The sequence below is a fragment of the Micropterus salmoides genome, unplaced genomic scaffold, assembly GCF_014851395.1.
Source record: "Micropterus salmoides isolate LMB-PRFRI ecotype aquatic unplaced genomic scaffold, ASM1485139v1 Ms_hic_scaffold_5, whole genome shotgun sequence".
In the NCBI taxonomy this organism is placed as follows: Eukaryota; Metazoa; Chordata; class Actinopteri; order Centrarchiformes; family Centrarchidae; genus Micropterus; species Micropterus salmoides.
In genome coordinates, this window is record NW_024044237.1 from 7,490,771 (window position 1) to 7,512,908 (window position 22,138).

Below are 22,138 nucleotides of genomic sequence, written 5' to 3' on the forward strand. Positions count from 1 at the left end.
TCTTTCCTGTGGTCCCAGCAGAGGTTACTATCGCTCAGGGCGATGTATCTCCTGGGGACGCAGAATCAGGGAGCAGACCTGCTGTCGAGGCAGGGGCTGAGCCCCAGGGAATGGAGACTTCACCCCGAAGTGGTGGAGCTCTTGTGCGAAGAGTTCGGCCCCATAGACGTGGATCTGTTTGCGTCTCAAGAGACTACGCACTGCCCGCTATGGTTTCTCTCGTTCCTCCAGCCCCGTTGGGTCTGGACGCCATGGTACATTCGTGGCCGAGGCTACGTCTGTACGCTTTTCCCCCAGTCGCTCTGCTCCCGGGGTTCTGGAGCAGGTCCGCCAGGACTATGTCGGCCTACTGCTCGTAGCCCCGTTCTGGCCAACCCGGGTGTGGTTCTCGGACATCATGTCGCTCCTGGACGGCCCGCCGTGGCGGGTCCCTCTGAGGAGAGACCTGCTGTCCCAGGCGCAGGGCCGGGTTCTTCACCCTTGCCCCGCCATATGGCGACTGTGGGTCTGGCCCCTGAGGGGGCACAGTACCTAGAGGCGGGTCTAACAGCCAGAGCAGTCGAGACCCTCCTAAGCTCCAGGGCCCCGTCCACACGGAGGATGTACGGCCTGAAGTGGAGTGTTTTCTCCACTTGGTGTAGGGAGCGGTCGGTGGACCCTGTTACCTGCCCGGTGGTTCAGGTACTTGAGTTCCTCCAGGACCGGTTCTCTGCTGGTCTTTCCCCTTCCACCCTCAAGGTGTACGTGGCAGCTATTTCATCTTTCCACACCCCTCTGAGGGAGGGGTTCTTGGGGAAACTTCCCTTGGTTGTACGTTTCCTCCGTGGTGCCCGGAGGATGAGACCTGCGACTCGGTCCAAGGTTCCCACTTGGGATCTGGCAGTGGTTCTTGGGGCGTTGGCTGAGGCCCCCTTCAAACCCCTGGAGTCAGCTGAGGCTAAGCACTTGACCCTCAAGATGGCCTTTCTCCTTGCTATCACCTCTCTGAGGAGGGTGGGGGAGCTCCAAGCGCTTTCGGTTTCCCCGCAAAGCCTGGAGTTTGGCCTGGGGAATATTAGGGCTATCCTGGAGGATACATCCCTAAAGTGCCTTCTTGTGCGGCAGGGTCCACAGTGCTGCAGGCATTTCATCCTCCACCTCATGTGACGGCGGAGGACGGGAGACTTCATCTGCTCTGCCCTGTCAGAGCACTGAGTATTTACACTCTGAGGTCCTCCCGTTGGAGGAAGGCTGACCAGCTGCTAGTGTGTTTTGGGTCTCCCAGGGCTGGGCTCCCTGCATCCAAACATACTATTAGCAACTGGATTGTTCAGACTATTTCCCTGGCCTATCAGGTGCGCGGTTTGCCTTCACCTGTGGCTGTGAGGGCTCATTCTACCAGAGGCAAGGCGGCCTCTCGAGCCCTCCTTTCCGGGGCCTCTTGCAGGATGTTGTTTAGCGGCTGGCTGGGCCACTCCGCACACATTCATTCGGTTTTACAGTCTTGACCTTCCTTCGGCACCTGGCACTCGTGCGCTCTCCTCTTAGTCGTGCCACTTTATTGCACACAGGGGCAGGCGGGGTTTTCGGCACGGTTTAGTGGGTATCTCGTTCCCATAGTGTCGTAACCGACGCAGTTCGAGTTCCCTCGAAGGGGAACGAGAGACTGCGTCGGCCCGCCGCACCTCTCTCCCCGCCTGAAGCGCCTGCTTCATAGTTTAAGCTAATGATGAGTGTGTACAGGTGTGCTTTATACTCCTCCGGTTATTCCGTCACACCTTACCGTTCTAGCAACAAGCCAATAGGATTGGAGTGATTTCATTCACGTTCAGACCTGCTTCGCCTAGAGGCGTTCCTATAGTGTCGTAACCGACGCAGTCTCTCGTTCCCCTTCTCGGGGAACCAGGGTTACATACGTAACCCGAGACGTTAATGTGACGGAAAGATTGTGGTCATGGTTGAAAGAAAACATTAACTCTTGATAGGAGAAGAGATGCAGACAGAAGTCTCTGGTGTCAGTCAAACACTGTCAAACCATCCTTATCTTCTCCATGTGATAAGACAAGATTTACTTTCTACTTTTACTTTACTATCCCCAACGGAAAACAAAAAACAACAAAATATGCATCTCTCAACACATTCTTTCATGCAACATAACACATGCTCTCATATGAATAAGACAGGTACCTATATAAATATGCACATTAACTCCTTCTCACAATGGCTGTTTTTGATTGCACAACCCCTGCAGCCTGCATTCCCTGCAAACAGTGTTGCACTGGTCATATAGCCTACTCATTGTACAAATTACATATTTCACATATCATACGTATTATACAATGACATTGTGAGCGCCCCAATAGCCTATATATTGCACAACTAACATACTGCACAGCCCAACAAGCCTATGTGTTGCTCAAATGACATATTGCACAACATCTCTTATACATGCTAGTGTTGCTAAGCTTAATGGACATAGGCACAAATTAGTGTTTATATCGGTTCAGCTTGCACTTGGGAACCCTGAATCTTCTACCAGAGGGTTAAAGTTGAAATTCTAGGTAAAGTATGTGGGTTGGATCAGACACTACTTTTTGCGCCTGTCTGATAAGCGACTGCTCATAGGTTGTCTGGAGGGGCAGGTGGTTTTTGACTACCATAAACTTCGTATCTGTCTGTACCTGTTGTAGGTTGTAATACCATATTTTAGAATTCTCTCTAATATTGCATGATAGAACACCAACATAAATTTTTGTTTGACTCCATACACTCTGAGTCTACATAAAAACTGCATCCTCTGTTGAAGTCTGGAGCAGAGACTATCAATGTGGGTCTTCCAGCCATGGCTGTAACCAGCTATGTGGTCACCGAGGTCCAGACTTCCGTAACTTAGACAGCCTATCGATAAAAATAATTTGAGTAAAAACCACTGATAACACGATGAATTTAGGACCATGCGGGCGCAGCTGATTATACTGTCGCAACCCTCATTTCAACTTGAAAAACTCTTCCACATTCAGTGTCCACACTTCGGGAAACACATGGAAACCTTGTGGCGCAGTAGAGCAGAGCACCACTGTTTGCAGGAAGGGTTTTGGGTCTTTTGTGAATTTCCGGTGGGGTGAAGCGCTGTGCGCATTTACGCTCAAGGTACAGCAGCATAAATTCACATTTAAATCTCTCGACCTTACATGTCAGTTACAATCTCATTAGCTCACTAGGGTGGCGTATGAGGATCACGTGTGACGTATGACGTATTGACGTAGTGTGTGTGTGTGTGCGTTGGGTGCGAAAATTAAACATGGCAGCGCGCCGCTGCTAGAAAAAGATTAACTTATCCGTAACATCCTAATTCAAAAACCTGGATTTCAATTCGGACCTGGACCAACTGGAGGATTACATTGACCATCACTTCAACAGACTTTGTACAATGGGCCGATCACGCAAAGCCAAAAAACCACGCACTTCGGATTCTCCCTTATCAACCGATTCACCGTTATCACCAACATCACCAGCATCCACTCCTACCGAAACAAACTGCTGTTCCGACATACTTTTATCAATCAACGAGCGCTTATCTAACCTGGATTCTAGACTCTCACTAATCGAAGTACTGCACAAAGAATTTCAAAACATCCGCCATAGCCTGGAATACAGTCAACAACAAGTCGATTCGCTCACAGAAGAAAACAAATCACTGAAAAGCTCCGTGGACACACTCACTGCAAAACTTTCCACTGTAAACACACAACTTACCTCCGTCATCGCTGAGAACAAAGCCATGCAAGAAACTATCCTGGATATACAGTCACGAAGTATGAGAGACAATCTAATCTTCTCCGGCATTCCCGAATCATCCACCGAAGACCCCGAAAAATCTGTTAAGGACTTCATGGTTAACCAGCTCAAACTTACACCAGAGACTGTAGAGCACATCACTTTCCATCGCGTTCACCGTTTAGGACAGAAACCCATCAACTCCACCCGTTCCCGGCCCATCATCGCCAAATTTGAACATTTCAAGCAAAAAGTACTGGTTCAGCGACAAGGACGGCAGCTCAAAGGGACTCATTACGGACTCAACGACCAATATCCACAAGAGATCATCCGCAGACGTAAGCTACTTTTCCCCATCCGTAAGACAATGATCAATCAAGGTAAAAAAGCAATCATCACAGTGGATAAATTATATATTGATGGACAATTGTTTAGAGACAAAGACACTACTCCCTGGCTTTACTAACTATTGAAACTAGCAATGTAACATTTCCAATCCGTTTATGCTCAATTTATATTCAATTCATAATCTTCATATTCTTTAATAAAACCAATTGCATCACGCACGCACATTGTATTCTAAATGCACCTAAATAGCCTTGCACACTGTTTATATGTTCTGTTGCTGGTTTTAGGTATCTATGTTTTCCCTGTTTTATTTGTCACTTGGTATAATAGATTTACACACACACACACACACATACACACACATGCACACACATCCATACACACAGACTTATATACTCACACAAGGTAAATATGAAATGTACATTATAGGTTCATGCAATTGAAATTCTTAACTTGGAATATTCGTGGAGTGGTTCACAAACAAAAAAAAATAAAGTTTTAAATTACCTAAAAAATACACAAGCAGATATATGTCTAATACAGGAAACACACCTGTCGCAATATACACAAAACAGCTTAAAAACTACACATTTTAACCACTGTTTTTCCTCCCACTATAATTCAAAACAAAGAGGAGTATGCATCTTAATAAACAAAAAATACAGTTTAACCACCATACAACCATTTCAGATCCTGAAGGCCGTTTTATCATTATTAACATTTCAATCAATAATAATCCAATTACAATTGGCAACATTTATGGACCAAACTCTGATGATTCCGCCTTCTTTGCAAATTTCTTTTCCTCTCTTTCAAACATTTCCAACGGTCCAATAATTATAGGGGGAGACTATAACACTGTAATCAATCCATCATTTGACAGGTCAAAACATACAGGAAAACCTTGGCAGTCCTCTAAAACAATAAAACAGTTCATGAGTGATTTTGGTCTTGGTGATGGTTGGAGGCTACAACACCCACTCGCCAGAGAATACACCTTTTATTCTAATGTCCACCAAACCTACTCCCGCCTTGATTTCTTTCTAACCAGTAATTCAATCCTACCTAATATCTTAGAAACTAAAATACATCCGATCATTATTAGTGACCACTCTCCAGTAACTCTCACATGGAATCCATCTGCAATACCAAAGCACCCCACCAGATGGCGTTTTAATACATCACTCTTGAAAGATCCAGAATTTGACAGCTATTTCAAGAGAGAGTGGACATCCTTCCTTGAAATAAATGACTCTCCAAAGTCGTCAGCATCACTGCTCTGGGAAACATGGAAAGTAGTTTTACGGGGTAAAATTATATCATATTCAGTACATAAAAAAAAAAGGACAAAGAAAAAGAAGTCCAACTGGAAGAAAGAATAAAAGAATTAGAAATTTTACATGCTAATAATCAATCAGAAAGCATCTATATAGAAATTAGAGAGAAGAAAATTTTGCTTAATGAAATAATAAACAAAAGAAACCAGTTTCTGATTCACAGGCTCCGTCAAGAAACTTTTCACCATAGCAATAAATCCGGAAAATATTTAGCCAGTCAAATTAAAAGAAATAAAGAAAGAACAGCTATAACCTCCATCAGAAACTCGGCAGGGAAGCTAACCAATTCACCAGTTGAGATAAACAAGATATTTCAAGATTACTATATAAAATTATACTCATCGGATCTGGACCCAAACCAAGAAGACATAACCCAATTCCTCGATAACACTATTCTACCCAAACTCAACATGGAACAAGTAAACACACTAGAATTACCAATCACAGAAAAAGAACTTCACTCCGCATTGAAAAGCATGCAAAAAATAAAGCACCAGGTCCAGATGGCTTCCCTGCTGAGTTCTACGAACATTTTTGGTCAACCGTATACCCACTATTCAGCAGAACAATAACAGAAATAAAACATAACGCAAAGTTCCCATCCCACATGAATACAGCACTTATATCACTCATTCCTAAACCTAACAAAGACCACACCTTCGCATCTAACTATCGCCCTATCTCACTTATAAATGTCGACATAAAAATGATTAGCAAAACACTAGCCCATAGAATTGAACAAATTATACCGTTTATAATCCATCCTGATCAGACCGGCTTTATAAAAGGTAGATATGCATCCAATAACACCCGCAGATTATTCAATCTAATGCATTACTCATCAGTACAAAAGAAAGATACTCTCATTGCCACATTAGACGCCGAAAAAGCTTTTGATAGGGTCAACTGGAAATTTCTATTCACCATGTTACAAAAATTCGGCTTTGGAGAGTCATTTATTAATTGGATCAAGATTTTATACACATCACCATCGGCCACAGTCACAACCAATGGACTAACATCACAAAGCTTCACACTGCACAGGGGGACGAGGCAGGGATGTCCACTCTCTCCATCACTATTCACGATTTTTATTGAACCTTTAGCAGCAGCTATCCGCCAAAACCCAGCAATCAAAGGTATTGAAACACCACAACAAACACATAAAATCTCACTTTATGCAGATGATATCCTACTATATATACAAGAACCCCTAACATCCACTCAAGAAGTAATTAAAACAATCCAGTCCTTCTCAAAAATATCAGATTATGCAATAAACTGGAACAAATCTTTCATCCTCCCTCTACATAAAACCAAATGGGATGTGGCACCCCACCAAACACCTATACCTATATGTCATGATCACATCACTTACTTAGGCATTAAGATCTCCTCCAGACTGTCAGAGTTGGTAACACTCAACTTCACACCACTGCTAAAAAAAATAGAAGACGATTTGCTTCGATGGCTCAACCTTCCAATCTCCATAATCGGCAGGATAGCAGCAATAAAAATGACGATTTTACCGAAAATTAATTATCTATTCTCAATGATTCCAACCCACCCTACACTCACCTGGTTTAAATCACTAGACTCCATTATCACTCACTTCTACTGGAAAAATAAAACGCCAAGGATAAAACTCACTACACTACAAAAAAGTAAGGTTCAAGGAGGACTAGAAGCACCAAATTTCCAATATTACTCAATGGCTAACCAACTGCAATACATATACAAATGGATTCACCCCACCCAATCCGATATTATATGGCTAGATATAGAACAATCACTATGCAAAGAATTAAATATAGCTGACATACCGTTCCTCACCAAATCAATCAAACAACACACATGTTTTAATGCAGTAACTATAGCTTCCACTCTGACAGCCTGGTGGAAATTTCACCATATCACAAATTCTAAATTAGTTCCATCTAACTTCACACCACTGTGGAACAACCGTGACTTTATAAGCAATAAAAAAACATTGAATTTTCACACATGGGCAGAAAGGGGTATTACCCACATTAAGCACATTTTCAAATCTAACACATTTAGACCATTTCCGCAACTAGCCCAGGAGTATGGCATCGGGAGCAACGAATTCTTAAAATACCTACAAATCAAATCTTCTGTTCTGACAAAAATAAACATCAGAGACACAACTTTAGAACTTCCAGCGGCAATATCAGACTTGGTCAACATTTCCTCCCCAAAGAAACTTCTCTCTAAAATATACAAAATGATTTCAAACCAACTTCAGACCATATACTTACCAACAATAAAATGGGAAAACGATCTTTCAATAGCTCCTGATGCCAGCTTCTGGACCCAAATCTGTAAAAACATCCATCTCATGTCCAAAAATGCAAATCTTCAGTTAATACAATACAAAATACTTCATAGAACACATTACACGGGCAATAGATTAGCTAAAATGGGTTTCACATCAGAAGTTTGCACACATTGCAATCAAAATTCTACAGATACATACATCCATGCAACCTGGCACTGCACTCCAATCAAACACTTTTGGGAAGAGGTCACACAGTCACTATCCACTATAGTTGGCTGCCACATCCCAATGTCGCCTTCTCTTTGCTTGCTGGGAGACCTCACAATAATCACTGATAAAACTATAAACTCTAAAATACTCCTCATAGCTCTAACCATCGCCAAGAAAACTATCCTCATGAACTGGAAAACTAGAAATAAATTACACATTAACATTTGGAAAAATCTTATAACAGACTTCATTGCAATGGAATATGCATCTCCCCTTCATAATTACGCATCTAAAACTGACTCCTGCCGCCCAACACTTTCTGACCTCTTACAGCTGTGAACCCTTTCTCGGTTTTCAACTCCAACTCCTCCCACCTTCTTAATCAACCCACGAAAATTAATGCATTTAGTTGTTTGAACTTGTTCATGTCATCATTGTTATTACTATCTTTACTGTTATTGTTATCGTTGCTATTTTCACTTTTATTTTTTCATTGTTGTAATTGCTGATGTTGCTGTCTTTTGCTTTCACCATTGCGGTCACCACCATCATCATCATTGTCATTTATTATTAATATCATTATTACCATTATTATTATAATCATCAATATTGCCGTTGTCAATGCTGTATTGGAATTAAGTGTCATTATCATCACTACTGCAATAATTCCCCCCTTATCTCTTCACGGGTTTTTAATGCACCACAACATAGAATAGGGAGGAAAAAAAAAAAAAAAAAAAAAAAAAAAAAAAAATGTATATATGGAAAACCACACAAACACCAAGGCAGGCAAGACAGGCGAGAAGTGGTTTCAATGGGACAGCATCTCTGTCCCAATTTGAGACACTATCGCACTGTACTCTCTCTTTTAATGCACCTTAGACATTACACATAACACACAAAAAAAAAAAAAAAAAAAATGAAAAGATAGGGACTGAAGAGATGTGGGGGAAAGGTATCTTACATTATCTTATTTTATCATCTTTTATTTTATGCAGGATTGACAATGGCAATTGGTACATAGGAGGAAGGATGGAAATAAAAATCAACAAACACAATACTGGCAATATGGTGGTAGTGGGGCGGAGATGGTAATGAAAATGGTAATAAATAATAAATGGTAACTTTGTTTACGCATACACACACATACACATACACATACACATATATATACTCACACCTGTTCACATGTACACTTAGATCAAACACTTAAATCACTTTTATGTCACTTCTGGAATTATGGATTTACAAGATTGCTCACTACTGCACTATGTTGGTTTGTATATGTCTGACTGTTAAATAAAAAAAAAAAAAAAAAAAAAAAAAAAAAAAAAAATTAAATCTCTCGACATGCCAACAGGAGCGGTCAGAATCTACTGTTAATTAATGTTCTGTGTTCTTCTCCACATCCAAAAGGTTTCACACGGAGTCCAGGTTCATACAGAGAAACTGTCTGCAGTAAAACAGCTGTATCCTGATCAATCCTGCGCCCAATCAGCGTTTCAATTATTTTAGAAGCTAAAAGCTGAATTCTGTTTCCTCTGCAGAGTTTCCTCTGTCTGTCCTGTCAAGTTTATAACTACAGTTTTTTTTGTTCTTCAGTTTTGCTGCATAAATGTCCCTGGTATTTGCTGTGACATTACCATTACTGCACATGGAAATGTTTAAATAACTGACAGCAGCCTCTCTAATCATGAAAGTACATAATTAAAGATTTGGCACTATATAAATAAAACTGAATTGAATTGAATGTAGTCTGCACATATAATTCCAACAGTTATAGTTCTGTGATGACAGGACTTTGAAATAAATATAGACTAATGCATTTTGTGAAGATTAGTATACCAAGATTTCCCTGTCTGCATTACCTGATAATAGCTTGTGTGTCTGTATCTCTTATTTTGTGCAATTTTAGTGAGCCAAGCAGTGGGGAGATAGACCATGATGACCAGACTGTAGTTAGTGTGTCCAGTGTGCGGTTTAAGCTTTCACTGTGCACACACATACACACAAACACACACACAGAAGAAGAGAGCAAAATTCATCTTTCATAAAAGCATTTTTTTCTAAAGGGTCACTTGTATGTCTTTCATTATAGATCAATAGTTTGTGTGACTGTAGTGTATAACTGTGGTTGTGTTTAGGTGTACCGTAAATAAGTTCTATTAAAAAAAAAAAGATCTGGACCTCACTAATTTCAAAACCATGGTTACACCCCTGATCCCATCCTTCATTTAAACACACTTGAACAGGCAAGGAAGAACAGGCAAACTCCAAACAGACAGGCCAATGGTTGGATTCCAAACTCCCTCATGAATTAAAATTTAGGATCTAATATTTATTTATTTACACATCAGATGACAGACGACACGTCACATGTTAATTAAAGAAGGTTTGAGACACAAGCAGAAAGATGTTAAAAATAAACTCTTTCTGATCTAAGTGCCAACTTCAGGACCACAGCTGGAATACTCTGGAGTAGCCCACACGTGATCTCTTCAGTGGTGTGCTAACGGGGTTTAAGTGTATTGGGTTGATGTTCAGTGTTCCTGTCAGGTTGAAGGGATACTTGAACAGCTAGCCCACACAATTAAATAAAAAAACATTTACATCCCATCATTGAAACACTGTATGCATACTGTTGTTTTGAACACTGGATAAGCCTAAAAGCACATTATTTGTCCAACATCACTGTAAACAACGACACATTGATGACTTATCTGAACATTATGAATGTCTGAGGTGGTGGGCTAAGAGACTTCTTTACTTATGAGAGAATGAAATAATCAGTCATCAACTAACATTAGTTTGCTAGTGTGAAGAAATGATTTGAAAAATTTCAGTGCACAGCTCTCCATTTCATCAATGCTGATGGCATCCTCCTCAACCTCAGCTTTCTCTGATACCCCATTACCACTGCTGCTGTATTGGTGAAACAGTCTTCAGTAAACTGCACATTGCAGATTAAAATGCGGCTTGTTTCCTGTTGTCCATTCTCAAGCCCAAGAAGCCCAACTACTGATTACAAACAGCCTCATGCTCATGATTTTGTATAATTTACTGCGTTGATTGCGTCTGTTCATCGTACACATAGATGCCATTGTAGTATGACTTATGACCTGCAGATTCGACTACAGTAGTACATCACCACCCCATTTTAGCAACTTTAAACACAAAAAAAAATTACTGGCGAACAGTGTGGCTAATCAACATTGCAAACGACTCAGAAAAATATGAATAATCATTAAAATGCCAAAACACACTGGAGCAGGGCTTTAAACAGTTTGGACACTGAACAAAATCTGGGGTTTTGCAGTGACACTGCATGAACAGTCTTGTCGATACGGGTGGCACGAAGCCCATGAGTTGAAAGCTGAAGCATGTTTTAGTTTTCAGTGAGAGTGAATCAACAGGACGCTAAATGTAGAGATGGTGCAGGACAGAGGGCAGTTTACATGAGATGTGAATTCCAGGATGTGGAGGTGTGTATGATGAGGTGTGTTTAGGGGCTATTTTGTAGTGTGCAGGTGATTTTCAGTGATAGGGTTAAGGTTGGCTAGCTTTCCATTAGACTGAATAGCATTCAGTCACCTTCACTTTCACCCTTCCTCAGGCCATACATTAACATTCACTCCATCTCTGCTGTGTGTGTGTTTACTAGTGTTGTCTTTCTGTTATTCTGCCTGTCTGTGTGTTCCCATGATTGTGTATGTGTCAGACTGTGTGTGAGTGTTAATCTCCTCAATATTGCCTCCATGAAATTGACATTTGACAGTAATTGTGTAGCAACAGCGATCCGGTCCAAACCATGCTCTGATTGGACGAGGATATTACACACACACTATGACCGGTCACACTTCCTGCTGGTTAATGGCACAAATAAAGCGTCAAAACAAACAATCCAGTTTTACTCTGAATAGAGGGATGGAAAGAGGAAGAGATGGATGGAGTTTCATTTTCTGAATACCAGGAAACACTTTGGAAAGAAACTAGAGAAACTAGAAAACTAGGACTGTGCGTTAACGCGTTAATACCGCGTTAACACATTAATTAATTTCTGAAGAAATTGTGGTGTGAATGCTGTCTGCTGAAGGGCTTGCGCTAAACTGAATGGCTGTCTTGAAACAAGTTGAATAGTACAAAGGTATGAAAGATGTGCAATGTTTTAAGGATTTTTGGAGCTGTAGCAGTTGTATTTCGTTACTGTTTGTGTGTGTTTCCAGTATGCTAAGCAGGCTGTGCAATCCCCGGCTGAGGATTGGTTGGTGTTGGTGAGGACGCGGCGCATCTTAGTCCCTCCCACCCAAGATGCGAGCTCAAGGAGTTGAGGTGGAGACGCGAGGAGAGAGGAGTCGAGGAAACGGCATTTAACGAAATGAGATGTCCTTTCCTCGGAGCCGTCATTTTAAAGTGCATTAAATATGACGTGTTGCACAGCTGCATCATCTGTCCACTGTTTGAGCTGTGATCTCTGGCAGAGCAGCTTTTGGCACTAAAGGCTACAGATCATTTCTTCACAATCCAGAAACCTGTCTGTTAACATTATAACAGGTAGAAACATCTGGAGGTTCCAATAAACATTATAGCATCTGTTGAAAACAGTCAGATTACAGCAGTCTAATTATTCACTAGGCTACACAGTGGGCTACTACTTTTTTTGCGATGCGCCTTTTGTCTGTATACAGGAGATTATTTCAACCCTCAGCCTGATGAAGTCAGAGTTTCATTATCAGTCCCTTTACAAAATGACACAGTAACATTTATGTCATTTAACCCCAATTAAAACTGTCACCACAGGACTCTACTGTTGGAATGACATGTGCAGACTACATGGGCACTATTATTAAAACATGAAACACAGCAGATCAGTGCTGAATGCTCTGGTTGATATTACAGCCTAATAATTTGACTTCAGCAGCTCTTTGCACTGTTTCGTCACGATTACAGCAGCTGAATTGGTGTGATGCGCGGATCGGCTCGGACATTAACGAAATATTCATATGGGCCTATACACATAGATCATCCAACCCGCCCCCACCAACTAACTATTTTATCAGATTTTATCAGAGACCAGCATCTGCATGGATATTTTACCCCCACCTCCACCGGTCCCTGTAGCTTTCCAGGTTTCCAGTCCAGGTGCTGGAGGATGTAGTGAAGGGCCATGTTTACTGAGTTGTCTGCATTACATCACTACATCATCTCAATCTGCTGAGTGCTGAGCCTGCAATCTAGGTTTCCATGGTGATAGTAAAAGCTGTCGGACTTAAGGGTAATTTATACTTCTGTGTCAAATCAACGCCTGACGTGCACTTCATCAAAAATGTAACTACATGTCGAGTCGACGCAGACCGTAAGTTCTGTGATTGGTCGGCTGGGTAGCATCGCAATCCCTCCGCGCCGACCGGAAGTACCCAGCGCTTTGAGGTAACTTTTACTAGCGGCCAAAACGGAGGCTGTAGCACAGTGAATTAATATATTTGACCGTCTGGAATGTGTCTACAGCAGCAGTATGGAAATGTCCATTTTTCTGCCTCTTTCCTGAAACTGCAGGACTTTTTTAGTATGGGAGTCTATGCGGCAGTCAGCTGGCACTGCTCTCACTTTCAAGCTGACTGTGGCAGCTGGCAGTAAATCTGTTTGCTTTCAACGTTACACATACAGCAGCAGAACAAGTGTTCCTACAACTTGTTAAAAAAAATATTTGTGTAGAGTGAAAATTGGACATACAGCAAGTTGAAGAAAATTTTTAAGAAGATTTTGAAGTGAATTCTCACTGTGTCAGTTGGTCCTCTCACTCTGGCTGCCACATTCCGTCCCATCTGCTCCCATTATAAACTCAGAAAACAGGCTGAAAGCAACATGAAACTTGACTTGAGCCTGTGTAAAAAATATGAAATATGTGAAAAAGTTGAATTAACTGGAAAGAGTCCAGAAGTTTGTGAACGTTTTAGAGGTGTAATGGTGTTTCTATGTGAATGTACGTTTTAGTGGGAAAAGGATGAAGATCAGTGAGTTTTAATGATTTGCTCAATGACTTACATTATAAACAAAGTTTCAAAGAAAGTTGATTAGCTTGAAGAGTTTAAATAGGATTTTAAAGTTGAATAATATGTAGAAAAAAGGAAAGATGTGGAAACTTTTCAATTTTGAATGGAGTTTCTAGCTGAAAGTATGAATGAGTTGTTAACAGTTGAAAAACCTTGAAAAAGTGTGAAAATGGGGACATTTTGAACGTTCCGTCCATTCACTTGAATGGGGAAAAATGCCTGGAAAACCTTGAATATCTTGTAAAGTATGAAGGTTATCAAAATGCTGAATAATAGCAATAATGTCCTAATTGAGATACATATTTTGCTTTACAGCATTCACACCAATAAATGCAGACAACTATTTTATCACACGTTAACACAGTTTTAATATTATTATTTTAAGTCAGTTGCTCTGCCATGCAAATTCCCTCCTGTTGATATCCTGATAACTATTTAGTACAGTAATAGATTCTGGAAACTCACAAACAGCGAGGATCAGTCTCTCTTCTCTCTCATCGGCGACCACTTCACCTCACTCAAACAGGGACACTTGCTACTGAACATAGACTGTTTATGGTGCTCCCTGATAAAAAAAAAAAGGTTTCTGCTGATACCTTTTCAGAAAAATGTCTTAATCGTGATTAATCGCATGATTTTCTATTAAATGTTCAATTTCAATACACATATATGTAATATTTTAACTGTTTCCTGTCTCTACATCACAGTAACAAGTTTATGTCCATTGACTGCCTAGAGCAGTGGTCGGCAATTGCCGGCCTGCGGGTCAGAACCGGCCCACCAACAATAATACACTGTAAAAAAAATCCTAAATTTACAGAAAATAACTTTTTTTACAGTAGTTTTCAGATATTTTTTTTTATATACAAAACTCTGTAAAATTACAAACATTATATGTGAATTAACAACCTTGCTGTTATTTTAGGTATTTTGACAATAATAACAAATTACATTTATTTCTCATTGTTGTACAGAAAAATTACTGTATTATTTATACAGTATTTTTCTGTTTTCTTAAATTACAGACAAATGTATGTAAAATCACAAAAGTTATCTGTAATTAAATATGTAGCTCATAATATTAAGGTATATGTCCATACCAACAATTCAATGTTTTTCTTTGTAATTTTTAGGTAAATCATATTAATTGTATAGTGCACTTTTACATTTAAAATCTGTAATATTGGATAAAAAGTTTGTAAACTTTTTACATCACATCAAACCTATTGCTGTTTGTTGTTTTTGTAAAAAGCTTTGTGAGTAAAAAGCTGCACTTTGCTTAAGGGTTTAACTTTAACAACAGGCATGTTGTGTCTCTAGCCACACTCAATCAGTGATGTCACAGTGAGTAAAGGCACAAAGGAAAACAAGTACCAGCAAACTCAGGAAAACAATGTTTAGTCAAGGCAGTAAGTTGTAGAAGCCAGAATGATAAGCTGCAAGGCTTTTAGGGCACAAATAGCTTTAAAGTTTCACCCTCAAAAGACAAGTGCAGCATATAGTGGACTTACTATCAAGTGTTCACAAGAGGTAATTCTTCAGAACAGAAACAAACACAAATGGCAGTGAAGGAAGAAACACCCTTTATTTTATGCAAAAGGCCTTGGCAGAAAAGGCACATTTTTTGTTAAAATGACCTTGGATGTTTACAGTCCTGGACATATCAAGGAACTTCATCATGAACATCATACAACAAAAACAGGCCTCATTCACTCGGTTACCATTACAATAAACAAAATCAAAACAAAACTCTTTCAAACATCAGATATCTGTAAGGAAATAAAAGAAAGAACAGATTGATTACATTACAATTTTAAATTTGTTGCTTCTTTACTCTACACAAACTGGTGTTTTATATGTAGTAAGTATTTCTCATCATTTTATCAATGCCGATACAGAATTTTGGAGAGGTTATTCCTGAGACGTAGTCCAAGGTGTTCCACTCACAGTAGTAGGTGAAGATAATTGCTAACTTACATCAATCAATCAAACAATCAACTCAATGCATGAGTCACTGCATATGGATGAACATGAAATTATTTTAATTGTCCATTAGATGTCACTATAGTGCACAAAAAAGAGTAATCGACTGCCAAAAGCATGTCACTTCTTTAAAATACAAGAGGTATAAAGCCAACCTTCCAGGCCATTCAATGGCTGCATAGAGGAATTTTTGCAGACAGTAAAATGTGTGTATTGAGTATGAGTATGTGACAGTGAAAGCGAGCATAGCAGAGGACAACATTAGCAGCAAGTTAATTAGGAATGTGATTGGCAAAGGGCAAAAAAGCAAGAAAATATACGGAGACCCACCACCCCGATTAATCTGGCGGTGCCTCTATTATAACATGGATGGTAAAGCAGGATCCATGACAATAAGTTATTTGGTGAATGTGTTGCAGGGGGAATCAAAGACAAGTGTCTAATCCATCGCTGCTCCATCGCAACCTCTGTATAATTATTTTGTATTCATTTTTTACCAAGCTTCAACAGCTAAATGTGCAACATGCAACATGAAATAATTGAGTCTATAACTAGCCTAAATAATATAATTACTAACTTTCAAGTCAGTTACACAGCCGTTGCCATGGTTACCTCACAGAGTGCTTGTTTGCCTGTCTGTTGATGAGGAGCACAGAGCGATTCCGCGGATCGAAGCCGCCTGAAAAGGCTTTATTCACCCTGTCACGACCATTTACAAGAAATTTGTTTAGAATGCGCCAAAACCTTTAATATAGAGTACCCCCAGGATTCCCAAATACAGAATACCACCTAGGATGAAATTTAATACCAACTTCATTGCCATTTAATGGAAAATCTGTATTAATTTTAAGCCTGAGAAAATTATTTACGAGGTTACGTGAATTTAATAAAACATTTTATTATAATAAATTCATATTTAACACACTATAGCTTGGGGTGCGTTTGTGCTTTGATAAGAACAAGACAAGAAGATATTTTAACACTATTTGATGAAATATTCAATGCTGAAATATATTTAAATGGGGGTCCCCTAGAAGATTTTGAGCACTAAACACTTCGTTTACTGTATTCTGGAGACATTATCTGTCAATCAATTTATGGTAGAATTGTCTTTATTTAAATAAAGTGATTCAGATTTTTTTAGCTTAAACTTTTTTGAACAATGCATATTTGTTTCTTTTATCTTTAAATTGCATTGCATGTTTTCTTTTTGTGCAAATAAATCTTTCTCAAAGTATTGTCATTAATTTTTTTAACATTTCTTGTTGCAAGCCATTTTTCAGAACATATTTAACAAATGCTTTAAAAAAAAGTGATGGAGTCATGTCCCCAGTATCCACAGTGTAAATGACACCTGAAATGAATACAATATTTGTGCACTAAGAACTCTTACGGGGTGAAATACAAAATACTAACAAATTGTGTGGTATGAGTTACAATTAGTGACACTTTGGCTAGATAATGTAATGTAATATAATCTGCCAATTGCTTCAGTGATTATTCATTATGGTCTGTTTTTCTAGAGCATCTAAAGGCTGCTTGAAATATAGTATTATATAGTATTGGCTTGAAAGCGGGGATAAGGAGTTGGGCTCCGGTTTGTTTTTCCCTCGTTCCCGTTATCGTCTGGGTGATGTAAGTTTAATGTGCGTTAGTTTGATGTTTCCATGCACATAACGACACACAGACACGGTCCTCGTCTCAAACACACCTGTCTCTCCGTTGCTGTTGTATCATTCACTGACCAGTAACCTGCAGCGGGTCTTCCAGCTCCGCTGTTCCATTAGCGCTCGCCACAGTGTGATTGGCTCGCCCACCGACCAGCTTGTGGTGCTAACCTCAGCGCCACTACCTTCAGCCTCGCCCGCCAACTTGTTCGTATCTCTGGCTTTCTGAATTTCAGACGCTTGCCCATTCGGAGTCGTCGAGCTAACGTTAGTAGCACGTCAGAGACATTTTCTTTTCTTTTCTAACTACTGACTGATTCACGCTGAGCTGGATGCCAGAGCTCGTGCACCGTGAACACAGTTCAGAGTGTAAAGCTAAACACTGACATAAACAGTAATGTTACCTGTACTGCCGTATAACATCAGTGAAACCAAACGGAGTACATTATAAAGTCTCACACACACAAAGTATTTATTTATGACGTTATGGCATTAATTAAATCCTATGAAAGGACAAGAAAAAATTTAAGACCTTGGTAAACAAAATTTAATACCTTTGTAATGAAATTTAAGACTTTTAAGGCCTTATTACTGGATTATGAAATTTAAGACTTTTAAGACCCTGCAGGTACCCTAAAACTTAAAAAGCAACCATTCATACAGCATGACAGACATAGCCTGTATAACAAGCAATAATTAAAACATACCCAATTTATCTGATCCTTATTATCAACTCAGTGTTGGGCAAGTTACTCAGAAATAATAGGTCTATAGCTATTACCTACTAGTTACTTAGCATTCTCCTTAAAAAAGTAATATTAGCCACTCTACTTACTCAGAGTTGCCAACTCTCACGCATTGAGCGTTAGACTCACGCAATTGACACTTTCCACACGCCCTCACGCCATATGTTAATTTTCTCATGTATTGAAAAAACTAATGCAGTCTATAACAAATTGCGTTAACTCACGCGATAACACCACCCAGCTGATGCGACACTGGCGGACGCTGTGACAGGAATCAAGCAAATCTGCTATCGCACAGTGAGTGGCAGACCGTTTGTGATCGGGTAACGTAGCTGGTCGACTTTTGCAATCTAAAAATGTATAATCTAAAGCACAGCTTTGTTCGGTTGGTAATGTGAGCTGCACAAAACTGCTGAGGTTAACATGAGGATTTGTGGTGAAGTGGTTTCAGTTAGTTTTGTTTTGCACCGGTCTCATCCAAACGGGTTCTGTGTCTCTCTGTCTGGGATTCAATCATATCAGCACAGCAAGTTAATGAACAGCACATTATAGGGTGGGGAGATTTTGAAAAATATTGTGAATTGTGATTAAATGATGACGTTATTCTCATAATAATCTTTCTGGAGATGTCAGATTACACAGATGTGTGGGATATATGCAAACATTTTTCAAGATTCAGTCCGGGAGTTTCTGACCGAATTAAAATTAATTTGTTAATTATTTATTTGTGGTGACACATCTTGCCTCAATATCAACGCTGACCGCCACATATACTAGTAATAGGAGTAAAATCATAATTCATTGCCAAGGTTCCCACAGCGCATAGATTCGCTCAGCACCTGAAATACTGTTTAAAACCCAAAAATAAATGATATTCAGGTCTCTTTGATGAGAATTACCCAAATATATAGACAAGATCAACTTTGACCTTCATGGCCTTAAACTCTGCTACCTCTTAAAGCAGTGTAATGCACACTCAATCCATACCTCTGGCAGAACTCCAGTGTAGCTGCAAGTTCCACTGGATAGTCAATGTTGTGCAGGTAATATGAGCAGAACATCATCTGGAAAGCTTTAGTAAAGCTGGGAAGCTGTTCAGTGATTATAACCTGGTCCACTGCAACCATGAACATCTTGGCAGTGAGTGGGCTGTTACCTGTGAAAAGTGCAAGTACAGTATGATTAGCATGGCCAATAAATAGCAGGTATATGGATCCAATGAGGTTAAGTAAGCCAGGAGCTGTGTTGAGCACACTGCTTTGTTAACTTTATTACTGAATAGCTCACATTCTGTCTATACTGCAAACAGAAACTGTGCCAAGTAAAAATACATAAGACAAGGAACTTTAACAATAACAACACAAGAAATTATGTAACATGATTTCTTCAGCTCTAAGCATGTTTGTTTTTGCAGTGTACAGTGCAGTCATTCTGACCCATTACATGTGTTAACCAAATTTTTCAAAATAAGTAATTTCACCTACAGATGAAAATCATTTTATAGCACAACCTACCACAAACCACAATGCAGGGTGTCCAGGGTCAATGTTTCCCACACGTTCATTTTGTTTGTGGCAGCCCGCCACAATATCAGCGCTGACCACTACAGAATGATTTTCGTTTTTTTACTAGGCCTATTTAAAATTGTATTTCATTGCAGAGCGCCATAGCGCATTTGCACAGCGCTTCCTCTCGCTCGTCCCTCTCTCTCTCTCTCTCTTCTGCATACCTTCAGATCTATGCATTGCTTCTTACAATTATCATCACCACATACAAAAGACTTTTGTGTCATCCAACTGTGAAACAGGGCAGTTGTGGGAACGATGGACATGAGCTTTTAAGGCAGTGTACTTTGTTAATTTTTGCTTGCAGTCTGAAAAGCAACATGGAAAGTAACTGCTTGCCTGATGTCTATATAGAAGCTGATGATCAACATACCTTTCAATAGTTTTCAGGGACATACCACATGAGCGGCAAGTAAACTTTGGCGTAACATATGCCATTGTAGCCCAATGTTAGACAATCTCTTGACTACGTTATCCTGCATACAAGGAATCTATATACTAGAACAAGCTAGGAACTCTAAGTAATAACACTGTAAGTAATAACTGCACTCTGAATTTATAACACGGTACAAACTGCCTCAAACTAAGGTTGCATGTGTGAGATGTGACATACCAAAGGCAGTGGTCAACCAACTCTCCTCGTTGTCGAAGGCAAGATGTTCTGAAGGGCGGCCCGCTGTGAAGTTAGTAACGTCACCTGTAGCCAGTGGGGGAAAATGCAGCAAATAACACAACAAGAAATGCTTAATTGTTACATGAGAAAATCATTGATAATAAATAAACCAAGAACTTTTCTTTAAACTAAGTTACTAACACTTGGTGCACATGGTCAGAATGTGCTACCGTTAATGTTAAGTGGCAAGGTTGCTTAGCTAATTAGCTAGCTAGCTAACGTTAGCTTCATAAAGCCACCGTCGGTAAACGTTTCTAGTCTTGCACGGTAGTTAGACTTATTTCTTACCTTTGTCTTCAATTGGGGAAATACCCGCAAAATGCGAAAACAGCGGAAAAAGGGTACACCAATGTTAGGCCGTCGAAGAAAAGACCGCGTCGTCCATGCAAAGTCTCAGTGCGCAGCAGCAGGCAAGCTGCAGAGTCAGTTCCTATTGGTCTGCTTGTTGCTGGGTAAAACTTGATTACCAGTGAGCCAATTTAGAATTCTGATGATGCTGAAACAACAATGGCCATTGCACAGTAAAAAAGTTAAGAGTGTGTTAACATTTATAAAATAATTGAATATGAATTAAAAACAAGATTATTTGTGTTTCATTTAACTGGAAAAGGCCTGCTGTTCAGAAAAATCATGTGATTTCCACATTCTGGAATTGTGCAACAAAACCATACGTGATTATTATTGATATTTTTCTTAAATCAAATTAAGTAGAGTCAGCTTTATTTACACATGTGTTAAACACAACACAGTCGATCCAACATCTTTACAGAGAAAATGGTGAAGAGAGATGGTCATCCTATTCACTAACACACTCATAAGGTATAGAACCAGCTTTAAGTGTTTTGTTATCTGATCAGAATGTGAATTTGTTACATACTCCTGTTCACGCTGTACAGCCACAATTACATCCCAACATGGAGAGAACTCTTTCCATCACTGGCCGGATATTAAACGATGAAACTCTTCATATCGGGAGAACAACCTGCTTAACAGGTATTTTAAGAAAAAGGAGACAAAGGCACATACACTCCTGTCTACCAATCTACCTACATATCAGAGGAGCTGAGGTGGAGCAGGTGAACAGTTTTATGTTCCTGGGAATCAGCATCACAAAGAACCTACCATGGACATCTCACATCTTCAACATTGGTGAAGAAAACACAAAAACGGCTGGATTTCTTAAGGAAATGTAAAAAGGCTCAATTCCTGTGCCAAGTTCCTGATAACTTTTAAGCTTCCTGACTGGATCCATCACTAACTGGCATGGGATGAGGTCTGCAGTGGGTAGATCATTGGCATCCATCTTCTAAGCAACGGAGTTAGGAAGGATACTTTGGAAATGTAAAAGGTTACCGATTACAAATTAGCCTATTTAAAATGTCATAGTAGTGTATTTCAATTACATATTCAAAGTAATAACACTTATTGTATTTAATTTCTTTTTGATTACTTCCAATGAAGTAGTAGTTTTCAACTGTGAACTATTTTCAAAAGATTGCTTGAG

The 22,138-nt window shown here is 39.8% G+C and overlaps 1 long non-coding RNA gene across 1 annotated transcript; it reads right to left on the reverse strand.

Annotated features, from left to right (window-relative positions):
* Nucleotides 1-15,560: 15,560 nt before the first annotated feature.
* LOC119888147 lies at nt 15,561-21,141 on the reverse strand. The gene is made up of 4 exons (XR_005441853.1): nt 20,923-21,141; nt 20,575-20,658; nt 19,384-19,552; nt 15,561-15,769 (listed from the first exon to the last, which is right to left on the reverse strand). It is a non-coding gene; the product is annotated as an uncharacterized LOC119888147 (long non-coding RNA).
* Nucleotides 21,142-22,138: the final 997 nt, after the last annotated feature.